The sequence below is a fragment of the Triturus cristatus genome, chromosome 4_2 (assembly GCF_964204655.1).
Source record: "Triturus cristatus chromosome 4_2, aTriCri1.1, whole genome shotgun sequence".
In the NCBI taxonomy this organism is placed as follows: Eukaryota; Metazoa; Chordata; class Amphibia; order Caudata; family Salamandridae; genus Triturus; species Triturus cristatus.
The window spans coordinates 293,133,269-293,160,006 of NC_140586.1; the positions used below are offsets into that span (position 1 = coordinate 293,133,269).

General features: G+C 45.3%; 1 protein-coding gene across 2 annotated transcripts in view; it reads left to right on the forward strand.

Moving 5' to 3' along the window:
* The window catches only part of RABGAP1L (RAB GTPase activating protein 1 like), a 1,225,189-nt gene that overhangs the window by 796,438 nt on the left and 402,013 nt on the right, over positions 1 to 26,738 (forward strand). The gene's annotated exons all lie outside the window — the stretch shown is intronic.

Consider the following 26,738-nt stretch of genomic DNA (forward strand, 5'->3'; position numbering starts at 1 on the left):
ATATTTTTGGAAACAATCAAAGATTAATCAGTAAAGAGGTGAAAGGGTGAAGATTGTATTTCAGGTGCAGATGCTAGAATTCAAGCTTTTTCTTTGTGTGCACCGGTAAAGTTCTACGTTACATAGCCCGAGACGGAGATATTTTGGCACATCAGCCTTTTACACTGTACGTTTTCGGAGCTGGATTGTAGCCCAACCAAGCTTTTTCGATAGGCATAGGAGACACAGCATGTCTCTGCCTGCCGTTATCATAAAAAATGTGGGAAGCCGCGGTGAATAATTAGGGGAACACACCGGACGACTACCCTCGCATATTCGGGTTGAAACTTGTAAGTATAAGATCTAATTTGCCCTGATGAAGTTCTTCGTATAGAACGAAACGCGTTGGCTGTTTGGTGTACATTTTTCGAAATTGCAAAGAAGAATAAAAGAACTTTGATTATTTTCAACATTGGATGGACATTCGTACAGTTATTTGTTGTGGATTTTTCAATAAGGTGGTGCAATCTACAGTTGGTGAAGTGTATTTTGGTTGTTCTGACCGCCCCAGAGGAACGGCAGGGGCAGTGGAGTTGCACACGGTGGGAGCATAAGGCTCTGTGTTTTGTCTAAATTAGGAGGGATAGTGCTTAAAGAGTGAGGTGCATCACAAAATCTTGGAAGTTTTTGTATAGGTTGGCTGTTCCCTTGTTATTTTGTAGAATTCAAGTGATAACTGTCAAATATTCAAACTCCTCTAAAACATTGGAGCTTGCTAAAAAAATAAAGTGACTGCCTTCCGCAATGAAAGCCCAAAGGACTGTAGGGCCCATGTTACAGCATCACCTGCAACCCCTCCCCTCCTTGGATTATGCTTTGTAGCAGTGGCATCTGAACTTCTGAGTTGAAAAGATGATCGGTAAACCTCAGTGCTGGCACCTGTGTTTCCATGCAGAGCCCAGACTTTGTTTGCTGTCATGAGCCCCAGCCTCTCAGACAAAATATTGTTGGAGCTTGAGCCTGTATCCTACAGGAGCTGGTTCCCATGCCCACAGCCTGCGACAACTCTCCACTGTGGTGCCTGCCTCCACAGAGCATTACCATCACGCAGGCCAACGGGACCAAACACTGATCAACGGCATGGCTTCAGCAGCAACGAAAACGCCAGGCCCCTATGTAGGCCAAGGAGGGCCCAGGTAAAGGATTAAAACGTACCTCTGGAGTCAGTGCCGCTTTGCCCACCCACAACACCCCATATGCCTGAAGTCCCTATTTGATTCCATCACCAGCCCACAGCCACTGTTGTATTGCTTCATCCTTAGCCTGGTGTGCCTGCTCCCCCTTCTGAAGCCTTTGCCTGCTTTCTCCTTCTGTACCACATAACGACTCACTCCCAGCTCATCCCCAGAGCCTCAGACCGACCCTCAATCCTGCAACATCCTCTAAATCCTCAGCCCTAATCTCCCTCCTCTGGCCATCCCGCATCCTCACTCCACTCTCCCCTCTTGCACCGGCAACGTAGTTTCAGATGGAACTGACTAAGTATCTTGATCTACAGAAAGAGCAGGTATTCTGTTGGTGCCTTTGTAGAAATGTGTAGACTCATGAGTTGGGTAATTTTTAGGCCTGGCCTGCGGCAGCGCATGTGCTGCTTGTGCATGCACTTGTGCTTGCGAGATGCATTGTATATAACAAGAGCCTTTGCCAATGCTTGTTATGTGTGCAGCATAAAAGGTGTGCTCATGTAAGTGCTGGGTGATGTAAATATTACGAGTGGTATGAATGTAGGGTGAAAGGTGTGCCGATGTGAGTGCAGGGCGAGCTGCATGAGTCCAAGGCGAGCGGAGGGCCCATGTGAGTGCCAGGTAAGAGGAGAGCATACAGAGTGAGAGGAATGAGTGCAAGGCGAGTGATGTGAGCGGTGTAAATGCAGGATGATTGGTGTGCCTCTGTGAGTGCTGCATGAGCAGTGTGCCTGTGTGAGTGTAGGGTGAGCTACGGGAGTGACTGGTGAGCACATGGTGAGAGGAGTTAGTGCACGATGAGTGGTGTGTCTCAGTGAGCTCTGGCAGACTATTGTGCCTGTGTGGAAGCAGGATGAACTATGTGAGTGATGTGTGAACGGAGTACCTGTGTGAGTTCAGGCTGAGCAATGAGAGGAGGGAGTGCAGGTTGAGTCTTGGATGAGTGATGCGCCTGTTTCAGTGGTGTGAGTGCATGGTGAGTGGTGTGCCCTTGTGAGTGAAGGGTGAGCTGTGCGAGTGACCTGCGTGTCTATGTGAGTGCAGGGTGAGTGATGTGCCTGTGTAAGAGTAAGGTGAGAGGAGTGAGTAGAGGGTGAGTGATGTACTCACTTTGGTTTAGGTACAGGTGAAAGTGCAGTGTGGGAAGAAACAATGCATGGTGCGTGATGTGCTTGTTTGAGATTGAGTGCAGGGTGAATGGTGAGACTGTAGGGTGAGCAGTGAGATGTCATGTGAATGCAAGGTGGGCGGTGTGCTCTTGGGAGTGCAGGGTAAGAGGAGGGTGAACGGCATGAGTGCATGGTGAGCATTGTAAGTACAGTGTGGTCGCTGTGAGTGTAGGGTGAGTGGAGTGTCATGTGCATGCAGGGTGAGTGGTGTGCTTGTGTGATTGAAGGTTAAGAGCAGAGTGAACGTCTTGAGTGTAGGGGGAAGTGCGTAAGTGCATGGTGAGTGGTGTAGTACAATGTGATCTCTGTGAGTGCAGGGTGAGTGATGGGACTGCAGGGCGAGCGGTGAGAATGACAGTTGGGTGGAGTGCCATGTAAGTGCAGGGCGAGCGATATGATCGTGTGAGTGCAGGGAAAAAGGAGGGTGAATGGTGCAAGTGCATGCTGAGCAATGTGAGTGCTATGTGATCGCTGTGAGTGCAGCCCGAGCTTGAAATTGAAGGGTGAGCGGTGAGACTGATGGGTGAGTTGTCTGAATGGAGGATGAATTCCCAGACACACTGAGTAACTCAGCATGGTTGGTGAGTGCGGTTTCAGATATAATTTAAACTATTGCTATTATGAAGTCAATCCGGAATGGAGGGTGGAGGAAATAAATGATTTGTGGATCCTGCAACAAACTTTCAGTCTCTTGATAGGCCTTTATAGGGTTGCCACCAGGCCCGGTTCTAGAGGGTGGGCCGGGTGGTCCAGGCCCTCCCAAACATGAGGCTGGCCCACCCAAACATGAGCCTTGGCCCTCGCAGTGAATCTGCCACCGATGTACAACAACAATAAAAACTGTTCAGATAACTGGTGATTTACGATCCTGTTGCAGAGCAACCATTTGTTTGTTGGTAGTTTTTAAATGCAGATAAACTGAATTTTATGGGAATAGCTCAGTGGGTTACTACCTCTGTCACAGATATCCTTGTGTTACCTGCAGTTCAGAAGTTACTATCCTAATATAGGACAGTGACCTATGAACTGCCATCAAAGAGCTGCATACAAACTTCGCTTTTTTGTGTTGTGATACAGTTAAAACTTCTCCATTCTTCCATTATTCTAATGTTACTAAAAAAGAGTTTGTTTGGGCAGTTATACATTTTTATCAGTAAAGCCAACCCCCAACCACTGGAGTACTCTTTAAATCATGAGTTTGTGCTTCTCCAGACCAAATCCCCGTAAAATATATTGCCCACCAGTATGGATGGCGTGATTCCTACACCTTGTAATCCTCATTGGCTTATGTGACATTCCCGTAGACTGATTTATTGTCTCCGTATAATGTGTGCTGTTATGTAAAGTACTGTGACACCCTACCACAAGCGGCCCGTGGAGAGAGTGCCGTGGGGCAGGGGAGGGGCAGGGTGTGGGTAGTAAACTCCGGCTCACGGCCGACTGGAGGAATGTAAACATATAAATAAATAAAACTAATTTCATTGCGCACGCTGAAATGCATTTGGTTTTTCAGCGCACGCAACTGAATTAGTTTTATTTAATTGTTTACATTACTCTGAATTACGCCCAAGTTTACTACCCCTCACCCTGCCCTGCCCCGCCCCACTGCACTCCCTCCACGGGCCGCTACTTCACCCTACACTCATATGAGTAGCGCTATACAACTAATGGAATGGATATGAGAGAGGGGCAACGGAGAGATGAGGGGCACTAGTGGAAGGTGGCAGTGAGGAAATCCGAGGAGCAAGTCTTGGGTGGGGGAGCTATAGAGAAATGAGGGGCACTAGTGGAGGGTGGCAGTGAGGAAAGCCGATGAGGAGGTTATGGGGTGGGGGGGAACTACAGAGAGATGAGGGGCACTAGTGGAGGGTGGCAGTGAGGGAGTCCGAGAAGGAGGTCATGGGGTGGGGGGGCTATGGAGAAATGAGGGGCACTAGTGGAGGGTGGCAGTGAGGGAGTCCGAGGAGGAGGTCATGGGGTGGGGGTGGACTACAGAAAGATGAGGGGCACTGGTGAAGGGCGGCAGTGAGGATATCCGAGGAGGAGGTCATGGGGTGGGGGGAACTACGGAGAGATAAGGGGCACTGGTGAAGGGTGGTAGTTAGGGAGTCTGAGGAGGAGACCATTGGGGGTGAGTGGCTACGGAGAAATGAAGTGCACTGTTGGAGGGTGGTAATTAAGTTATCTACAGAGAAAGAGGTCAAAAAGACTTTTGCACCAGCACTAAAGCCGGCCCTGTCATGGGCTTTCTGTTTCCGTTTATTTAATTAACAGTCAGGTGATTAGGACAACTGTGGAGCATACTTTAACTTGCATGCTAATTACATTTACTGCTATATTCAATGTTTCAAGTTTGGAGGTGATTTTACTATTGTTTTTTACTGGGAATAATGAAAGTGGAACCGGATGGTGGCTGATATGGGGCTGGGGCCCAAGATCAGCTGTGAGATAAGATGCACTGGAGAGGGATGGTAGAAAAGTGGATAATCAAGCCTGTAAGGGAGTGCGCTGCAGAGTCAGGGGTCAGGTGGAGCTAGTAATGAAGAGGGTTTCTCCCTGAAGGATCGCACAGAGGGAGCCCCAGTAGTGTCAGTTGCTTGATACTCCCACCTTAGAAACGGCCTCTTCCCATCAGAGGGACATTACATGGAAGAAAAGCACTTTTTGAGAGTGATAACATTGAGAAAGAGACTTGGAAAAGAGTGCATTTTCCTGGGCCTTGTAAGACTAAGGAGAGATAAAGGAGGGCCCTGAAGCAGGCCTGGCTAGATATATAAGCGATAAATCGGGCCAGCAGTGGCGGACCCGGATGTTCCCTTGGCTCACCCAAATAAAAATTCCTGGAGCCGGGCCTGATTGCCACCTTTCCAAGAGAAAAATACAAGGCCTGGAAAGGTGTCAATCCTATGTATTCATTTGTAACATTACTTTCCTGCCTGGCTCTGGACACACTCTGGATGCGGCTCTGTTTATGTTTGCTGGTTGAAGTGTGTATAAATATGGGCTAAAAATACCAGTCTTAGGCGATTTTGCTTATTTTTAAAATACCAGTTTGCCGGTAGAATGCCGGCCACGTGGCAACCCTATATGGCTAACATTGCTTTATTTTCCGAAATGCATTCTCCCACGGTGGCAGCAAAAGTACTTAACAAATTTAAGGAATAGGTTGAGTGGGCACGCAGGGGGTCTGGGAACTGGTGTATTTAAAAAAATGTTGTAAACAAGCAATCGGTCTTTTAAAGACCTGTGAAAATCTCAGCTGAGACTGAGATATGGCGCCATCCACTGCCCGGCCAGCTCACAGCAGCTAATGCTCTGACTGTCCGTGTCCTGAAACCTGCATCAATCCGGTCTGAGACACATGATGTGGGGGGCTGAGGCCCCTTCAGCCATGTTCAGCGCCTGGTTGGGTGTTACTGCCCTTCGTGAGTGTGACTATCTTCTAAAAGCACATCGAGGCCGGATATCTAGGAGCATGTACACTCATCATCACTCTTTAAGCAGTGGGAGGGGTTGCAGTTATCTCCATTTTTTTGCTTCTATAACTACTTGAGAATTATGTATTTTTTTTTCTCACGGCGCCTGCCACCCGTCGCTAAGTCACAATCAATAACAATTTAGGCCTTAATTAAAAAGCGCTTTCCATTGATCCAGCGCCTGGGGTTAATAGAGAAGCTGGACCATTTAATTCCAGCTCTGACTGCTCGCGCTGCCTTCAGGTCGCGAGACGTGCTCGCCTCAGCTGAGGAGGATGTTAATCTACGCAGAACGCGCGCCGTGACCACGCTTGGCGATGGCGTGCTCAGAGAGAACGTGCGCTTTGAGGCTCCCACGGGACCAAACTTAATCTAGCATGGACTAAACTCAATATGCTCGTCATTTGCGTAGGGCATGCGTACGGCGACATAGGGACACGCGCACAGCACGAAGTCAGATCAGCACAGCTATAGACACCGAGTTCCTCCGAGCGAGTCAGGCACCTAGGAGCAGCCACACAGACCAACCAACACAGCGGTGATACACACGGACCAACGGGCACGTGCAGCCGGAAAAACATGGTGATGAACAATTGGCGGATACCGCACTATGTCCGTTGTGTGGGCACAGCGTGATAATATAGAGATGGGACATATGCAGGGCACAAGTCTTAAAAAAAGAAGTGGTGGGACTAACCTAGTTAATCAGAATGCGCGGAAATCACGGCGTGTGACACCGCGGTGCGTGACATCACGGTGTGTAACATGGCAGCATGTGACATCACAGGAAGTGGCATCATAAGAAGTGACATCAGACCTTGAGCCCTCACATATATGTTTAGCAGGTCTATCATGAGTACACTGGAGCACATTTCGAGTATACAAGCAAACCCTCCTGATTGAGGCAGAACATTCACACTTTTGAAAGCTATTCATAAAACAATGTTGCCTTTTGTCAGCGCAAACTTCCTCTACCCATAGTGCTTTACAAGAAAAAATAGTGGTACTTAAATTATTTCAACTCATCCTCAGGAGTAGTAAACGTTACATTTATTTTGAGTAAATACAGGGAAAGACCAATGCATCTGACATTCTTACAGTGCATGCATATCTTGTAAACAGGGACTGAACAAAGTGAAAAGCTACCTCTCTTAACCCTTTTGATGCGCATGATGGAGCGGTTCCGTCAAGCGCATCGGTCGCGCTGTGCGGATGACGGAACCGTTCCGTCACGGCCCCGCCCGCGCAACGAACCTTCAGCACGGCACGGTAATCCGCGCCGCGCTGAAGGGGTTAAGTATGTGTGAAGTGCTAACAAGGTGCGAGCCTTTGTTTCCCCTCCGCTTCATTTGCATCTAGTTGTAAGGCTCCTGACTGCTCCCAGCCAAGAGACTTTAACAAAAGGAGGCCTGATGACCTCTCAAATTCAGCCTTTGTAATCGGCCCAGCAGGATTCTGAACTAAGACAGCTCCCTCCCGCCTACACGTTGTTGAGATGGAAAGCAGACAACAACGTGGAGGGTCTGCAGAATGTGTCCCAGTGTTTGCAAATAACACTGGGACGAATTCAGCATATTTTTTAGTGGGGCCCAACTTCTTGGCTGGGTGGACGGTGTCCACCTTGTGAAAATAGTTGGCGGACGCCGTCCACCTCCGTGTACCCCCGACTCGAGCCCTGGACATATGATTATGTTCAGTAGGTGGCAGATACTGACGTAAGTAGGGGCACCTCACTGAGCAGTAGGTTGGCCTCGCGGGCTGTTCGAGAGAGCTCAAGTTCAGGGTTTTATTGGAATCAAAAATCGTCTCGGGCACACCAAAAAAAGTGGCCCACATTTGCGTATTACATCTTCGCAAAACACTGCTTCAGTGAAGTTTTATGAAAAGAAAGGGGGTGGGGGCATGTTTTATGAACTTCACTTAGATACAAAAAAATGCACAGATTAGTTCACATTGCTGAGCCACTCATGAATGCAAGTGAGACCACTTCTGCTCAGGCCCCCTGCCCCGCTCAATCTGCATACATTAATGGGCCGGCCCAGCGAGAGAAAGGGAGTGATATCTCTGCCCATCTACCTCTGGAAAGGCCACTCAGGCACCCACTGTGCCGCTGGTGGCATCCTAACAGCACAGACAGCCCCAAGGCAGCTCACAGCTGGAACTCGGCTACCGGCCCTTCAGCCATTTGCCGCCTACCAATCCGACCCTCCTCAAGTTGTCCTGTGTCAGCCTGTTGGGTTTTTCGACGTTCTAGGTTTACCTGTTCCAGAATGCAAATGACTTAGTACCGGGACCAGAGAAACTGCAATTTTAGAAGACTAAGAATGGCACTTCCAACTTCAACCACCTTTGAGTAATTTGTTTAGAGGGATTCACGTGCTATTTGTAGGTAGATAGTGATACCATATTTAAAATAGCCTGTTTTATGCATCTAACTGTATATTCAGATAACATACAGGGACACAAAAAAGAGACTCGCACAGCTCATATTCTGACACACGCACTCCTGCATACCTGCAAGAGGTTCCATAATAGCATAATTTGGATGTTGAAATTTTTATGCCGCTGTTAAAAATGGCAACTTGAATCTGCAGTTGCAGAATGCAAACTTTTGTTGACTGCAAACGTCAGAACTGGCTGAAGGTGTCACACATGACACTGGCCTCTTCGCAGCGATGCATATGGACAGGCAGGTGAGGGAAATACAATATATATTAGCATTTCATGATATTTAAAATTTGACTTGTTTCTGGTTTGCAGGTTTAATGTGTTCTCTAAGTTTTCAGTGTCTGCATGCTAAACAAAAATGTATAATGAGTAAAGATTTTGCTTACTTTAATTTACTGTGCTCCTCTCAAGCTTTATTACAGCAGGCAGAAATGGTACAAGGCAGTAAATCTTTGTAAAGCAACATGTGTGAGAAATTCGGTTATTAACCATTCTCAAGCAACATCCACAGTTCCTGTCGGGGTGAATCACAAAAAGTCACTAATTAAACCTGTGCTTAACCCTCTGGTAGCTTGGCACAAAAGCAGGTAGGCTTAACTTAGAGGCAATTTATGAAGCACACAAATGGTAAAAAGTGAAAACACAAGAAAAATCACAGACCGCGCTAGAAAATAGAGTGCAATTTAAGAAATAAAATGAGACCAAAACAACAAAAATCAAATCAGTTGAACTGGAGATATTGCATTTTAAAGTTTTAGCTAAAAGGAGTGCCAAAAGGCGTAAAGTGCCAACTGAGGGTATCCGGTCACACTGGACAGGGACAAAGTCAAAGGATCAGGCCAATCCCAATGGAGCGCAAGCCAGTCACAGCCCCAGGTTTGGCCTGCTCTGCTGAGGATTGTACTTTGTCCTTAGTGTGCAGTGTTGCTTTGCGAGGCGTCGCATCGTTTGGCCTCATTTCCGATGAAGCTGTGCGGCGGGGTTTGCGTCGCTCAGCATCCATTCCGAAGGAGCTTTTAGCTGTGTGGTGAGGCTGTACGGGGGGTTGCGTCGCTCTGCATCTGCTCCGATTACACTTTCAGCTGTGTAACGAGGCTTTGCTGGGTTTTGTGTTGCTTCACGCCGGATTTGATAGACCATCAGTTAGGCCAGGAGGAGTTCTCTCTGATGCCAGGCAAGGGTCCAGGACCTGGGAAGGTTCCTCTTGGTGTTCAGAAAATCGCTCCAGCAGAGGAGGCCAGCAGAGGTCAGACAGGTCCAGTACAGTACGTCAGATGGGCAGTTGCATTGAGGCCTCTGGAGCTTGCTCTGTCGCTCAGAACAGGAGGTTAGCTAGCTGAGCCTTGGAGTCATTCTGTCTGGGATGCAGTGCAGGCCTCAAGCAGCAGGACAGTCCTCTGGTAGCAGGACAGTCTTTCTTCTGTAGTATCCACAGGCTTAGGAGTGTACTGAAGAGTGGGTCTCGGGGTCCAATATTTATACCTGGTGTCAATTTTGAAGTGGGAGAAACTTCTAGACTTCACCTCACATCTGGCTCTGGAATTTCCTCCTCCTGCCCAGGCCCTGGTGTGGAAACGTGTAATATTTTCATTAGCATAAGCAACAGCCATTTTGGCTGTGGTGTCCATTTCGTTTCCTTCATAATTCTTTCGTCCTCTGCTGTTCGCCTTTTCACTCGGCTTGTGTCATCTATTTTAGTTTACCTCCTGATATGGCTAAGCAATGTACGTGCTGGGGGTTTGTAGCTGCCGGTGCACCTGGTCTTAGATGTTATCGGTTGACTGTTTACTGCTGCCATAAGCATTCCTGCTCCCCCTCCCTATTTGCTGACCACGTAGTCATCTATCTGCCCTTGTTTGCTGATAGCTATTTCTAAACTTGTTCTTTCCATTTCTGTCCTCATGCTTACATTGCAACAAAACTGTATAAAAGGACGATGGTTTGTAAATCCAGTGTACCTCCTCCTACAGCACTTGAGTGTTGTGTGGACGTGGTCCCGCTCATGAGTGATTAATAAACTTGTTATTTTATTTCAACTCCAGTGCCGATCTCTTTTTGTTAGTCTTTGGACCCGTGGACGAGAGGGTGACCCTGCACCAGTGTGCTCACTTTTGGGTACATTTCCACAGTTGGCGCCCAGCACGTGGGGCCCCATCGGAGACGTAACCGTCCGAAGGAGTGGTCTCGACGGAGGATCGAAATATTACCGAGGATGTGCACTGCATGAGGAGACCCTTGTCTTTGCAAGTCACCGTGACTTCCGGTTTTCCCGATTTGACCCTCCGGATGGTGGCCGGTCTCGACTGGGGCTTTCTTTGGCGCATTCTGCAATGACCATTAGGTCGACCAGGGATCGGCAGGTGGGAGTTGGAGCTTTCTGTTTGGTAAGGTCGCTGAAGCGGCACTCTTGATTTGCTTGGTTTGGTTTTTGGTTTTATTTTGATATTCATTCTTTGCAAAGACTGAAGACAGGTAATGTGGAGATTTTTCTCCTTTTGGAATATTTGTTTGGAGTAGTAATATTTTACATATACTTGTGAAAACATGCCTGTTCTCAGCACACTCTGTAAGTGGTGTTCCTGCTCTTGTGGTACCAAGAATACTTTAGAGCAAAGACAGCCGGCTCCTCCGGAAGGGACCCCAAATAGAGAAATGTATATTAAATATGGTATTTGTCCCATAATGTACGGTTCATTGTGGAACAAATTCACAGAGAAAGAGTCTGATTTACAATGGCCAGTGAATGGGTCATTCGATTCTAAAAAGGTTCAATATGTAGAGCAGTGTTTATTTAAAAGAAAGAGTAGACAGGATATGTTTGATTGTGTACGTATGTGGGATAAAGAAGTGCGAGAGAGAGTGAAGAGAGCAGAAGCTATAGCAGAAAAAAAGCAGCGGAAAACGATATATCAAAAAGTGTTGGAATTGAAAGACAAAGAAATGAAGGAAATAATAGAAAAGGAAGATAGAGAACGTTGATTAGAGGTAAATGGCCAGTATCCTATTAGGCGCCCTATCTATGCACTACTTAATACGCCTCATGATGAGTGCATCCTATTAGAACGACCCCGACCCCGTATAAATTTCCCACTCCAAATGCCGCTGAGGATGAGGCTTCTGACGAGGACATGTCTTCTTCAGAGGATAAAGATAAAGACAAGCAAGGTGGGCAGCAGACTCGCTCTACTTTGACTAAAGCAGAAAAAGATACATTAAAAACCGCTGCTAGAGAGGAAGCTCGTCGGAGTACCACTGCATCGATCCTCATAGCTATAGTTCAACAGTGTAAAGATATAGAGCAATTTTATTTTGTAGAAAAATTCACTTGGGAGGTAATATATGATTGGCGGCATATTTCTAAAGAAATAGAGCCAGATGATATAAACACTGATTATAAACGGTTAACATGATGAGACTTTCCCTTTTTCAAACCTATTTGATATGATTAGACGAGTGGTTAAATAACAAAATTAAACATTGCGTTTAAGAAAGGAGCAAGAATTAGCTAGAAAAAATAAAGTTGTAGAAACAGTTCAATCCCAAGCTCAGAAAGTAGATGTTTTGGTGGATGAGAATAAACCCAGTATTAGTGAAATTACTATGAAACCAATGCGTGAAACTGCACCCCTGTATGTTCCTCCGAAGGGTGCGGGAACAAATGATGATAAAACTTTGGATGATGCAAAGGGATATTTTATATATAATTTGGTTTACACTCCTTGGAGTAGAGCAGAAGTTATGGCTCTTAAAGCTGCTTTGCCCGACCCCCGGAAAAATCCTGACGCCTTCTATGAGGAGGTGGAAGGAGCCATCAGCTCCTGCACTATGACCTTGCCAGATATTGATATGCTCTTTGGGCCTATTTTGCCCCCTGATATGTGGAGAACAATACGTAAAATAGACGATGTCTCATATGGTGATACCTGGGAATATTTAGAAGAAATAGATGCGGAAAGGGAGCCTGCGCAGAAAGCTCAGAAGGAGATATTAGACCTTCCTAAAGCTATTGTGACCAAGTTAAAGACTCTCATACCCCCTAAGGAAATAGATTGGACTACGTTAGGTTCCTGTAAACAGAAAAAGGATGAGTTAGTTTCTGATTTCTTTTCAAGATTTGAGGAGACATTCCATGATTTTAGTGGCCAGTCATTGGCCGATGATATGGGTAAGCATTTGTTTGTCGACAAATTTGTCGCTAATATGTTACTGGAAATAGCTAGTCGCTTAAAGGCTAGTGAGAGTTCTTGGACCACGTCTTCCCCAGTTTCCCTTTTGACCATGGCTCAATATTATGAGCGACAGGAACATGAAGCGAAAGGCAGGGAGGATAAGAAGGTTAAAGACTTAAAGACAAAAGTTATGTTGGCTCAAGTATATGGCCCACCATTTAGGGGAGGTGGAAGAGGTGGACATGTACTGTATACACCTGGAGTGCCCCCTCGTCCTTGAGCAAATTTGTCCCCTGATCAGGGGTAGTATGGGAGGACGCCCAGGGAATTCAGGAAACAGGGGAGGTACAGGAGCTTGTCCCAGGTTTGAGGCAGTTGAACAAGGATCAAATTACTCTAATACTTTTGATAGACGAAATCAATACCAAAATGTCTGATTATTCTGCTGATGCTTTGCAGATTCCGACTACGCATAGGGATGCCTAGGATAGGGTAAGGAACCGGTTGAGATGCCAGTAGATTAAATGGGTCCTTATGTTGACGCAAATGTCTTGGGATCTGATCGGTTTCTGGTTGATACAGAGGCTACCCATAGTGCTCTGTCTAAAAGATTGGTTCCTAGGGCTCCCCTGTCCGGCACAATGATAACATCGATAGGGTTCGATAGAACACCTACACCTAGCCCGCTTTCACAGCCACTTGAATTCGGACTTGACAAATTCACTGCAGCATGTCCATTTTTGCTTTCCCCTAACACGCCGGACAACATTGTGGGTATTGATATGCTTAAATATTTTTGTGCTACAATATGTTGTTCTCCGGAAGGTGTGCGTGTTATTTTGAATGACAATTATCCAATGGTTGAGAGATCTTGTCTTATCAATGAGGATGTCGCTCTGGCGTCCTTACCTAGTACTTTGTGGGCTAGATCAGATACTGATGTGGGTCAAACGGTTATTCCACCAGTGCATATCCAAGTAAGGGAAGGTGTCTCATTGCCTCGTCTGCCCCAATACAAAATATCCAGAGAAGGTGAAGAAGCATTAGCACACATTGTTCAGGATTTGATCAAAGTGGGGGTAGTGTAAGAAGTCCCTTATAATACTTGCAATAGCCCTATCCTTTCTGTTTTGAAAAAAGATACTGACACAAAAATTTACAGATTCATTAATGATTTGCGAGAGGTTAATAAAATTATAGCGCCCCAATATCCGGTAGTTTCTGATATCACAACGCTTCTCACTATGGTACCTCCCACTGCTACTACATTTTCGGTAATCGACTTGAAGAATGCATTCTTCTCAATACCCATTCACTCTGAAAGCCGTTATCTGTTTGGATTCACATTGAAAAATAGATCCTTCCGGTTCTGCAGAGCTCCACAAGCCTATACAGAGAGTCCTAGCATTTACAGTCAGGCATTAAAAAGGCAGCTTGATTCCTTTCCTGTACCAAAGGGAGTGGCCCTTGTCCAATATGTCGATGATATTTTGTTAACTGCAGATACTCCTGTGCAGTGTGAAGAGGGAACACTGTTCTTGTTATCATTTCTTGCCTCCCATCAACACAAAGTCTTGCGGAAGAAATTGCAATATTGTAGACAGCAGGTCCCCTATTTAGCTCACCTCCTGTCTAAGGAGGGATGTGCACTCACACCAGACCGCATTCAGACCATTTTAGATACTCCTGTGCCCCGTACTCAGAAGGATGTCCGTGCATTGATTGGCCTTACTTCTTTTTGTAGGCAGTGGATCCCCAGTTTTTTGCACATTATTAAACCTTTGTTGTCCCTTTTGACTAAAGACACTCCGATGCCCCTCCCATGGACTACTGAATGTCAGAATGCCTTCCAACAGTTACGCCAAGCTCTTTGCTCTGCACCAGTATTAGGTACTCCAGACTATACTAAAGCTTTCACACTCTATGTCCACGAAAGGGAAGGTTGTGCCCTCTCGGTTTTAACACAGACACACGGCGATAAACGCCCATGTGCATATTTTTCAGCTGTCCTTGACCCAGTCGCTCGCGCGCTGCCTGGATGTTTCCGAGCAGTGGCAGCAACGGCTGTATCTATACATCAGAGTGAAGGAATAGTTTTGTCACACAAACTGCTTGTGTTAGTACCTCATTCAGTTGATGCTTTGCTAAATCAAACGAAAACACAGCATTTGACTAGTGCTCGTTTGACAGGATATAAATTGACACTTTTGGCCCCTCATATCACATTGAAAAGATGTTTGACATTAAACCCTGCTACACTATTTCCATTTCCATCTACTCAGTCTCAGTCGCAAGAGTTACATGATTGTATATTCCTCACTGAAGAGCAAACAAAGGGTCACGTTGACCTAAAAGATACACCGCTCTCTAGTGTTGATGGGGAGTTATGGGTTGATGGCTCATGTTTAAAATTACCTGATGGCACTACATCTGCTCCCTATGCTATCACAACACTTCAGACAGTAGTTGAGACAGCTCACATCCCACAGAAGTCGGCCTAAGCGGCCAAACTGATTGCACTGACGAGAGCATGTGAGCTTAGTACAGACTTACTTGTTAACATTTTTACCGACAGCCAGTACGCTTTCGGGGTGGCACACAATTGTGGTCGCTTGTGGAAAGAATGGGGCTTCCTCATCTCACATGGGACCCAGATAGTGCATGGAGATTTAGTGCATAATCTTCTTACTGCCCTAACCTATTCTAAGAAAGTGGCTTTTGTTAAGTGTAGTGCATACAAGAAAGTGACTGATAAAATAGGAGCAGGTAACGCCTTTGCGGATCACACAGCCCGTGAGACCACAATGCAGCGAAGTACCACATCTATGTATGTGGTGAAGTCACAAGCTGAACGTCGGCATGATGCCAGGCAGGAAGTGCTGGACATGCAACAATCTGCCTCTGTTGATGAACTAGACCAATGGTCTAAGGAAGGAACACTGGATGATGAGGGCTGCTGGAGGAATAAAAATATGACCAAATGGAAGTTACCCACAGCATACTTATACCCTTTGATTCACATGGCACATGGGCCGGCACATGTTGATGCATCCTCAATGGCAAAACAACTTATGCAAGTTTGGGATCATCCTGATATTGCCGGCACTGCTAAAAAGATAGTCCAGTCTTGTCTGGTCTGTCTCCAGTATAATCCTGGAAGGGGAACGCAAACTCCAACAGGAGGGTTTGCGACACCAACTGCACCTTTTGAGGTCCTGCAAATGGATTATATTCAGTTTGAGTGCTGTAATCTAAAATATGTCCTAGTAGTGGTTTGTGCCTTCAGTAAATGGGTGGAGGCGTATGCTACGAAGGATAATACAGCTCTCACGACAGAGAAAGTTTTCCTAAAGGAGTTTTTTCCTCGATTCTGTATTTGTCGGGTCCTATGGAGAGACAACGGACCTCATTTCATTGGGCGAGTTGTAGAATATGTCAGGAAAGGGTTGTGAATTAAGCAGAAATTTCATGCCGCTTTTCACCCACAATCAGCAGGCCTGGTGGAGCGTTATCAATCAATCAATCAATCAATCAATCAATCAATCGATATTATAACTCCACCCTGAAATTGAAATTGGCTAAAATACAGGCTTCTACGTCTTTGAAATGGCCTGATGCACTACACCTAGCCTTGCTTTCTATCAGATCAATACCACATACACAATCTGGCCTTACGCCGTATGAGATTGTCTTTGGCAGGCCCATGAATATTTGGGGGGTCCCCAAGCCTCGCCCTATACATGATGTTCCCCACATGTTGATGAGTAACTATGTGTCCCAGTTAACTGACAGTTTGTCTTCTATTTATCAGCAGGTACGAGAAACGCCCTTCCAGACAGGTCGCAGGGTGAAGGCCACAACCTGCGGCCTGGTGATTTCGTGCTGAAGAAATTGTTTCAACTGACAAATTCTTTGGCAGCTCGGTGGCGGGGCCCAGAGCAGGTCCTCCTTGCTACCAGAACTGTAGTGCGAGTGACCAACCGGAAGAATTGGGTCCATGCCGGCCAGTGCCGAAAAATTCCGCATGCCATCGTGAGCCCTGCTGCATTGACAGATCACCGCAACATCCTGGTCACCAAGAGAGGACGAGCAGCGTCACCTGAAAGGCCTTAGGAAGTCTTCCCGGACCGCACGATCCTTGGTGCATCTAGATATCTGCTTCGATCTAGGAAGAAAGACATTTCATCGCAGAAAGAGACTGTTTGAGCCACTGTCCTGGGTGGTTAAAGACTGACTACAAAGGGGGGTAGTCTTTTAGTGACAATGGCCCCTCGCGGCGGGATGCCTGGCTTTCACCTTGTGGATGCCCTGCTGGGTTATCTCACAGGGGAATACCAGGACGGGTTCCCTAAGCAAGCGCTTAGAGACCGGTTGGTGATTTGCGCTATATAAATATCTGCACATTTACATTTACATTTACTCGTCTCAACATTAGTGAAGAAACCAACGCCTGCCCAGGACCTTAGGGCACCATCTGTTTTGTCGTTTGCCAACTAAATGAACATGCCTGAGGAGAAGAAATCGAATGCTGCAAAAGTCTGTAGCAAATGTACAATGTTCATCACTGGACTAACCATGACTGCTGTCATCATTGCTGTGATAATGTGGGTTGTGGCCGAAGTAACTCAGTCTCTAAACTTACTGTCAGCTACTACTCCTGTCCCACAGAACATTATTACTTCACTCTTTCCTATCATGAAAAGAAGATCCGAATGTCATATATCAATAACACTTTCATACAAATGCTGCATGATACTCATAATGCTACAAACACTACCAACTGCTGGATATGTGGAATGATGCCAGCCCATCAGAAGAAGGGAGGAACGCCTTTCATTTCCTTGCCATTCTCGCATAATGGCTCCTGTAGAGCCTGGTTCTCACTGTTGTGGGCCTCTGAAATCAGTAATATTACTCTAGCTGATGTAGGAGGACTTAATGCGCGATTAAGCAAGGTTTGTTACCCCGATGAGGAAGGGGACCCACAACCCAAAGGAACTGTATGGGAAATGGAGGAGTATTGCAAAGGAGATTCCTCCACAAGCTATGTATTCCATAACACTCGAACGGCCAAGGGTAATGGGCCTACTGTTATCGCTGTTACTAGAGCCCAAGCAAATCTTTGTGTGAGTAGTTTTGGCAGTATCCCAGTGGGAAAAAGTGACTGTACTACAGTTGTTGAATATCACTGGAACGAACAATAGCAGTTTTCTATCCTCACACAACACTTATTTCATTAGTGGAAGTAAAGGTTACTATCATCTACCAATTGGATGGTCTGGAATATGCTATGTGTCCTTCTTGCTTCCTTCTGTGTTCTAAGCACCTGCATCTTATCATAAAGATAAAAAATTATTTAATGACATTTCCTTGAACCGATTCAAAAGAACTATAAATAATGATGAAGTGGATCAAACTGACACTGCTTTACAGCAATATGTTGACTTTAATTTGGGGCTCTTTCTTTGTTGGTGCGGCTTTGAACAGTAGGAAAATTAGACGCTTGACCCGTGTAGTAGAGGCTGTGACTAATCAAACAAAATTGAGCTTGGAAATATTACAGAAAAACTCCAAATTACGAGAATTGCGACTTTGCAAAATAGAATGGTTCTAGATGTAATCTTAGCTGATCGTGGTGGAGCATGTCGCATTATCGGGAGTAGCTGTTGCGTGTTCATCCCTAACCACGCCCCTTCTGTTTATGATGCCATTTCCAAAATGCATAAAATAGCCACTGAGATACATCAAGACTCAGGAACATGGCCTTGGACTGGATGGTTCTGGAGCATATTTTCTGTATGGGGTCTGAAAATATTGTCAGCCTTGTTCATAATTATTGCAATTCTCTTCTCTTGTTGTTTATGTATTCAATGTGGGCCAATGCTCTGTTCCCCCTGTATTTCTACCCGTACTACTTGTGTACCGTCTAAAACGAAGGTCCAAAATGCAAATGCCCGTTTAGCAATAGAACGAGAAATCTGTGAAATGATGTTTATTGACATTCATGATGTGTATCGTACCCCTTTGACGAAATAAGAAAATGTCTTAGCTTATGTTAAAAGGGTCGTCTGTGGAAACGTGTAATATTTTATTAGCATAAGCAACAGCCATATTGGCTGTGGTGTCCATTTAGTTTCCTTCCTAATTCTTTCGTCCTCTGCTGTTCGCCTTTTCAGTCTGCTTGTGTCATCTATTTTAGTTGACCTCCTGACATGGCTAAGCAATGTACGTGCTGGGGGTTTGTAGCTGCAGGTGCACCTGGTCTTACATGTTATCTGTTGACTGTTTACTGCTGCCATAAGCATACCTGCTCCCCCTCCCTATTTGCTGCCCACGTAGTCATCTATCTGCCCTTGTTTGCTGATAGCTATTTCTAAACTTGTTCTTTCCATTTCTGTCCACATGCTTACATTGCAACAAAACTGTATAAAAGGATGATGGTTTGTGAATCCAGTGTACCTCCTCCTACAACACTTGAGTGTTTTGTGGACGTGGTCCCGCTCATGAGTTATTAATAAACTTGTTATTTTATTTCAACTCCAGTGCCGATCACTTTTTGTTATCTTTGGACCCTTGAACGAGAGGGTGACCCTGTACCAGTGTGCTCACTTTTGGGTACATTTCCACACTGGAGTGAGAAAAGGCTAGTGTGAAGTTATTTGTGAGTACATAAGGCAGCCCCTTTTGAAGTGCAAGTGTGGTAGGTGGCAGCTCTGCCCCCACCAATCTTCTCAGGATGGCTCATCCTGCCAACAGCCGATCTCCCATTGTGGCACTGTCTGGGAAGAAACACAAAGGCCAACTACACCTAGTCATGTGTTCCAGGACACAGGCCGAAGACACAAAATAGTCATGACAAAAAAATGGCAACTTTCTAAAAGTTACATTTTCAGAATATGTACTTAAAATCCAACTTTGCTATTAAAGAGGATTTTAAATTACAGTTCCTTAGACACCAAACATGCCATTTCTACCTGTTCCCAAACCAAAGACTTCACCTATTAAATGTAATAAGGGATCATAATGTTATTCTAAGTGAAAGGTAGGCCTCACATCAGTGAAAGAAAATGCACATTTAAGACTTGAAGTACATGTCCATCTTTTTAAATAAAGTGCACTCTGCCCTTTGGGCTGTTTAGAGCCTACACTAGGGTAGACATATTTATTTTGACAAGTCAAAATGGCAGTTTAAAACTTCAAATAGACTGCAACAGCAGGCCTGATACATGTTTTAAGGGGCTACTTAAGTGGGTGGCACAATAAGTGCTGAAAGCCCACTAGTAGCTTTTAATCTACTGGCCCTGGTATATAAAATAGCATTTTACTATGGAATTACAAGTAAATTAAATAGGACAATCAAGTGAAAGCCAATTTTGCCATGTTTTAGGGGGTGAGCACAAGCACCTTAACACTGGTTAGCAGTGGTAAAATGTGCAGAGTCCTAAGGTCAACAAAAACAAATTTATCGAAACAAGTTGGGAGAAGGCAAGCAGTTTAGGGGAAGACCATTGTAAGGCTGACAAGTATAACAGACATGGTATGTATTTTACTTCAGTAAAACAGCTGTACACCTAGGAGTTTGCTGAGCATAGGTAGATTATCTCACAGGTCACGGCTATGAAGCCTGGACAGGCTAAAGATGTACTCATGTCTTAAGATGCTTCTAAAAGTGAGAAACTGTTATGCTTTATTTAACTCAGAGAGGACACTCCACAGAGTTGTAGGAATGACAGCGAAAGATCTGCCATCAAGCTTTAACTTCCTAAAGCAAGAAATCCTCAGCAGGTGCACATTCGAGGAATGTGAACTTCTATCATAGAGCGCCAATTCAGGCACTGAAAATGGCAATGAAACACATTCCTATAAAGAGATTTGTGAACTAGGCCCAACACTTCACACAAAATTGTGTCCTAAACAAGAAACTAGTGGAGTTTCATCAAAAGACACCATGTGCTTAAATCCCCATAGTTGAATCCTCAACCAACCAAGGCAGCTATGGAGATTGGTAGCCCTCTAAACTAAGTTATTGCCTCATCACCTAGAAAACCCCCACAAAATCAATACAGTGAAGACCTGTTCTTTTATCGGTAAACCTTAGTACAATTTGGAACCAAACTTTTTGTACCTGCTTTTGCAGGTGGAGGACACTCTTTCAAGGTGTCTAACCAGAAGATAGAAGCCCAGAGGTCAATCTTACCATGCAGATCTCTGTTTTGTCAAAACTAATTTTAAGTCATTGACTTCCATTCTACTACCCGACTCCCACGGTACACTGCTGGAAAGCTGTTGCCAGTATCCCAGAGTATCCCATCACCCATCAAATGGAGGAGTAAGTGAGCATCAGCTGTATACATAAACAAGTGGTGGTCAAGGGAGGGGGCTAAACCCAGTCAGAGGTGTTCAGACGTGATAAAGCTGTAGCGAGATAAGGCTGGCTCCTGAGGAGCTCTATGTTATTTAGGGTATACCTTAGTGAACAGGTGGGGTATATCTTAGTGAAAAATCGGGATCATAGCCTGAATGTCCTGGACTCTTTCCCCAGGGGAAAAAGGCATGAAACCTATTTGATAAAAAATAATGGAACCATCTCAGGACCCAACCACATTTTCTGGCACCCTGAAGCCTGTACAGCAAGAGACTTTAGTCAGCAGTGTTGAATGTAAAATCAGGACATTGACAGTTCCTTTGTTAGCAATCAGGTAAATCTCATTAAATCTCATTATTCTTTTAGACCAGCACACCAATATAATATAATTTAACAGCCCCCCTTTAATTAACAGTGTCTTGTAGGGTACATTCAATCATATCTACACGCTCACTCAGCATTTAGTGTTTGACGCAAAACAAATTAAAGAATAAATAAACGAGGTGTGCCCCTTGTATTTTTAGGTTGTCAATTCAATTCGAATTCCTCAACCAATGTAGTCTCTTCCCTGTAGCATTCCCGAAAGGCAGTATGGGCATTGTTCAGAGTATCCGATTCCTCAACAAAAATATGAAGGTGGCGAGCCACCTGGCTTTCTAAATGTTTAGTCATCGTCGGATGGAGAGAAATTGGGTTGAAGTTGGTCTAGAGAATCTGACCAACTTTCCTTAAGAGTTACCAACCTTAGACTCTTTCCACGGTTTAGTACTCACTTCCAGAGTTAATAAGAGATTGAGGAGCTCATGACATTCGCTTCCAGTAAGCAAAACAGCTGTTCAGTGCACGGGACAAGTGGAGAGCTTGGTTTCATGGAAGGGATGACAACCATAAGGATGCTCGATCCATCAGAAAGAAATTCATAAAAAAAAGATGAGGCTGGAAGGCTACCACTGGATGGGCAGATTTTTTTGACTGCAGTGTCTTCCTCCTATTCAAGACTTTAGAGACTGAGAAGGTAGCAAGATCCTCACAGAAATGTGGAGATTGGGGATGTTAAGCTTTTCTTATGTGTTACAGATGTGACATGCTTAACCTTTTTAGGTAATGCACTGCGTGAAGCAGCTTGGTTCTTCGAACTGCACCAATGACAATTTCTGATGCAATGTTATCTCCGATTCTTTTATACCTCTTTTATTCTAGATTCACAAAGCCCAAAATGATCTTTAGTGAATTAAGTACTTTATTCTTATGGTATCGTATAAAAGTTTGAAATGAATACTTGAATCACCATTTAGAAAGCCAAACACACACCTAGGAGCAACGACAGCCACATTTTGCCAGGCAGTAGTTACAAGGCTGCTAGTTTACCATCTTCTCTAAGCACGTAGTGTTTTTAAATTGTGGCTGCTTAGAGGTAGAGTGGGATTGATATTTTAGGTTAGGGTTAGCCATGTTCTTAAAGCTGGGGTAAAGTTTAGTTTAAGGATTAAGGTGAAGGTTAGTTTTAGAGCTTGGACCTGAAACAGGGTAAGCATAGGGATAGGTAATAGATATTGGCTAAAGGTAATCTGTAAGTGAAGGGGTAGGTTTAGTGTTTGGGTTAGGTATAGTTTAGTTTTAGGGCAGAGTCACATTAATGTAACCGGTTGTGTTAGGGTGGGTTTAGAGCGAAAGTTAATGTGCTGGTTCTGATGTAAAGGTTGATTGAGTTGGAGAACCTTAGGGTGAAAACCTACGGCCCTTTAAAGATGTCCTGAGTCCCTTTCTGAGTACACGTTAAAAACACTTCAAAGACGTCAGGATAATTTAGAGTGAAAATGCTGCTTGAATCTGTTCTAAGGAGCTGTTGACAAAACCCCGAAATTCCATGTCTAACAAGCACTGGCAAAGCCAATAGGTCTCACCTATGCAAGAGCTATTGGCTTTGCCCATTGGTTTTAGCCATGTTGTATACTAGCGGGGCTGCTGTTCAGCATGGAAAAAAGTTAGTGGCATAGAGGTGAGTCTAGTGGAGTGTCATAGAGTAGAATGGCAAAGAGTGGAGTAGAGTGTTGTAAAGTGGAGTGGCAGAGAGTGACGTGTATTGGAGTGGCATACTTTGTAGTTGCTTAGAGTGGCATACACTGGAGTGACAATAGAGTACAGTGGACTGGTGTAGAATGCATTGGTGTAGAGCATGGGTACTCACAAACTTTCTCTCGGGTGCCAAATTTACAGTGTGGTTTCTGGCTGAGGGCCGCACGGGTGGGGGCGTGGTCATTGGGGGCGGGGTCATTGGGGGCGGGGTCAGTGGGGCGGGGCTGTAGGGGGGGGAAAAAATCACTACGGACTATTGCACTTAGATCCCGGGCAGGGAAAAGTAACTAGCAAAACAGCAGATAGAATGAGTAACATTCATTTCAAGTCAGTTCTCAGAAAAGGATTTTATTAAGGTTTGCCTATAAAAAATGTCAGCATTCTAGATACTAGTTTGCAAGTTGCCATATATACAATTACAATACATTTACAATTACTGGAAAGAAATTACAAATCATCACAATTTCTCTTTAAAGCACATTAATCTCACACGCATTGAATCACATCTAATTAAAAACTTATCTGCAGCTTAAGTGTTGCTGGAGTTTTTCGCATAATTTGGGGTTATTTTCCTGATTTTTCATGTAATTACAGAACAACAAATTACGCAATGTTTGCAGACAGATGGTCAGTATGCCATACACAGGACGGTCAGGGGATACATTTAGTCTCCAGTACAGTGAGTGTTTGTATTATCTGTGGGGCACACGCCTGCATATTAAAGCCACACAGTCACATATAGATACATATAGGCTTTATGGAGCCCATAGGTTCGGTTGCTATCACTTTGTGAACCTCACACGGCTAACATTCTGCTTCCTGTGTGCAGTGAGTTGTCACAACAGATACACAATAGTTTGTTAATCACTGTGGGTGTGATTGTGCCATTTCTTTTTTTTTAATTACATTATAGACTGCATGTTTGAAGAACCGAGGATGCTTACAATTTAGTGACAGTAATTAAGCTCTGTGAAGATAAACACGTGCTGCCTCGGGGTAATCGGGGCCTGCTCTAGGATGTTTGGGGCCCTGGGCAGAAAAGGAATGTGTGAGGCCCCTCTAAATTGCAGACAGCGTGATTCAGGGCTGAATAGATGCCCTTGCTCCTGAAGCGTCAGCCCCTCCCGCTCAGTCACCTTCAGTCCCATCCCGCTGTGCCTCTCCAATGCTGCTCGGTATCTGAGCTTTGGTACTGCATCGGAGTCTGTTACACCCGACCTCAGCAGCATCGGAGTCTGTAACACCCGACCTCAACAGCATCGGAGGCTGTTACACCGGACCTCAGCAGCATCGAAGTCTGTTACACCCGACCTCAGCAGCATGCATCGGAGTCTGTTACACCCGACCTCAACAGCTTCGGAGGCTGTTACACCGGACCTCAGCAGCATCGGAGTCAAGAAGGGAGGTGGGTGGAAGCCGTGCCGGTTTAGGGTGGTGCGACCGGTGCCCGGTGAAAATTACGGACAAATGTAGTCCGTTAAACTTTGTTAAAGAATCCTTCACGGGCAACGGACAGACGGCCGAAATTACGGACTGTCCGTGAAAATTACAGACGGCGGGCATAGAAACACAAAACAGAAGCGGTTACATACACTTACCTGCAGCTTGAGTGATATCGGAGTTTTTCCGGCTGCAGTGAAGATTCTCCGGGGCTGCGGGCTGCGAGGAGATCGACGTCGCCACGGACACAGGAAGCTCCTTCAAAGGTCCTTTAAAAGTCAGCTGTAAAAGCGCTAGTTACAGCTGACTTTTAAAGGGCTTGTGCTTCGCGCCGGGTGCCGTGTGTGACGTCATGTCACGTCTCAGCGGCCCAGGCCAATCAGAGGCGAGATAAGCAGAGAAGATGATCGTAGGAGCAAACGTTGTGAATACGTATTGAATACGTATTCACTACGTATGCTCCTGCGGCCATCTTCTCTGTTTACAGGAAGGAATTTGCATACTGTATGAATGTGTATGCAAGGGTCCGCGGGCCGCCGATGAAGGCCGGGTGGGCCGCCAGCGGCCCGCGGGCCGTACTATGAGTACCCGTGGTGTAGAGTGTTGCTGAGTATAGTGGCTTAGAGTGCAGTGGCATTGAATTTAGTGGTGTACAATGCAGCTCCGTAGAATGCAGTGGCGTAGATTAGAGTGGTGCATTAGTTTGGTGCAGTGGCAAAGAGTGAAGTGGCACAGAGTGCAGTGGTGTTGAGTGCGGATGCGTAGAATAGAGTGGTGTGGAGTGAATTGGGGTAAAGTTGAGTGATGCAGAGGGCAGTGGTGCAGAGTAGAGTCAAGTGGCATAGAGTAGAGAGTAGAGTCTGGTCGCATAGAGTGTAGTGGCATAGTGTGGTGCAGAGTAGAGTATAGTGCTGTTGAGGGCAGTGGCTTGGAGTGCAGTGGTGTAGAGTGGAGAGTAGAGTGGCATAGAGCTCAGTGGCGGAGAGTGCAGTGTTGCAGAATAGAGTGTCAGAGTGCAATGGTGTAGAGTTGCGTAGAGTACAGTGATGTAGAATGCAGTGACATAGAGTGCAGTTGTGTAGAGTGCATTGGTGTAGAGTGGAGTGGTTAAGAGTAGAGTGGCATAGAGTGAATTGGCTCAGAATGGAGTAGAGTGGCATATAGTGCAGTGGCACAGAGTAGATTGTTTCAACATATAGTGAAGTGGCGTAGTGTGGAGTGGAGTGGAGTGGTGCAGGGTTGAGTGCATTTGCGTAGAGTGGCATAGAGTTTAATGGCATAAATGTAAAGCCAGGTGGAGTACAGTGGCATAGAGTGCAGTGGTGCGGAGTAGATTAGAGTGGCGTACAGTGGATTAGCGTAGAGTGCAGGGACATAGAGTTGAGTGTTACAAAGTAAAATGCATTGGTGTACAGTGGATTTGCGTCAAGTACAGTGGCGTAGAGTGGAATTGTGCAGGATAGATAAGTGTGGCCTGGACTGGACTGGAGTGGTGTAGAGTGTAGTGGCGAAGAGTACAGTGGTGTAGAGTAGAGTGGCGAAGAGTGCATCGGCATAGGGTAGAGTGGTACAGGGTAGAGTAGGAAGGCGTAGAGTGCAGTGGTGTAGATTAGAGTGGTGCAGAGTGCAGTGGCGTGGAGTGGTGCAGAGTAGAGTACATGGTATGGAGGGTTGCAGAGTAGAGTGGAGTGGCATAGAGTGGAGTATTCAGGGTGTGGTAGTAGCTGCCATTACAGACAACACATTGAAATGCCCATTACATTTGCACAGACATACAGTTTTACTAATGTGTGGAAATTGCATCACCTAGTGTACTGATTTGTGTTGATCATATTAAATTATTTGATTCCAACACACTTCAGAAATAACAAAAAATGTGCTTCATTTGTGTTCCTAATTCTAATATATTCTGAAATACTTGCACAGTTCATTTAAATGTTGCCATGTGTTAGAAAAAAACTCTTTCTTACCTCCTGCATCCAGCAAGAATGGCACATAAATCCTCTCACTTTAAAGTTAGAGGAAGAAAAGTAAACAAGCGCCCTTGGAAAACAGTGCCTGGCATTTGACCTCAGTCTTTAAATGCACAACAAATCTGATGAGATAAGAGCAAGATTTACAGGACTGTTTACAGAAAGGGAGCACTCAGAAGGATACTGTAAATAAGATTTGGGCAAGGAAAGGTATGAACTCAAGCTGGACAGCCTAAAACAAAGCCAGCAAATGGAAAGCAAGAAAACCTGAGTTACAAACCACAAAGCCAATGGGGAGCAACGGCCAGAATGCATTCCTAAGTAAAAGTTCTGAATATCCCCAAGATGGCTTAGGCTGTGAACTAAAAATGAAGGGCATCAAAGAAACAGAATTTCAAA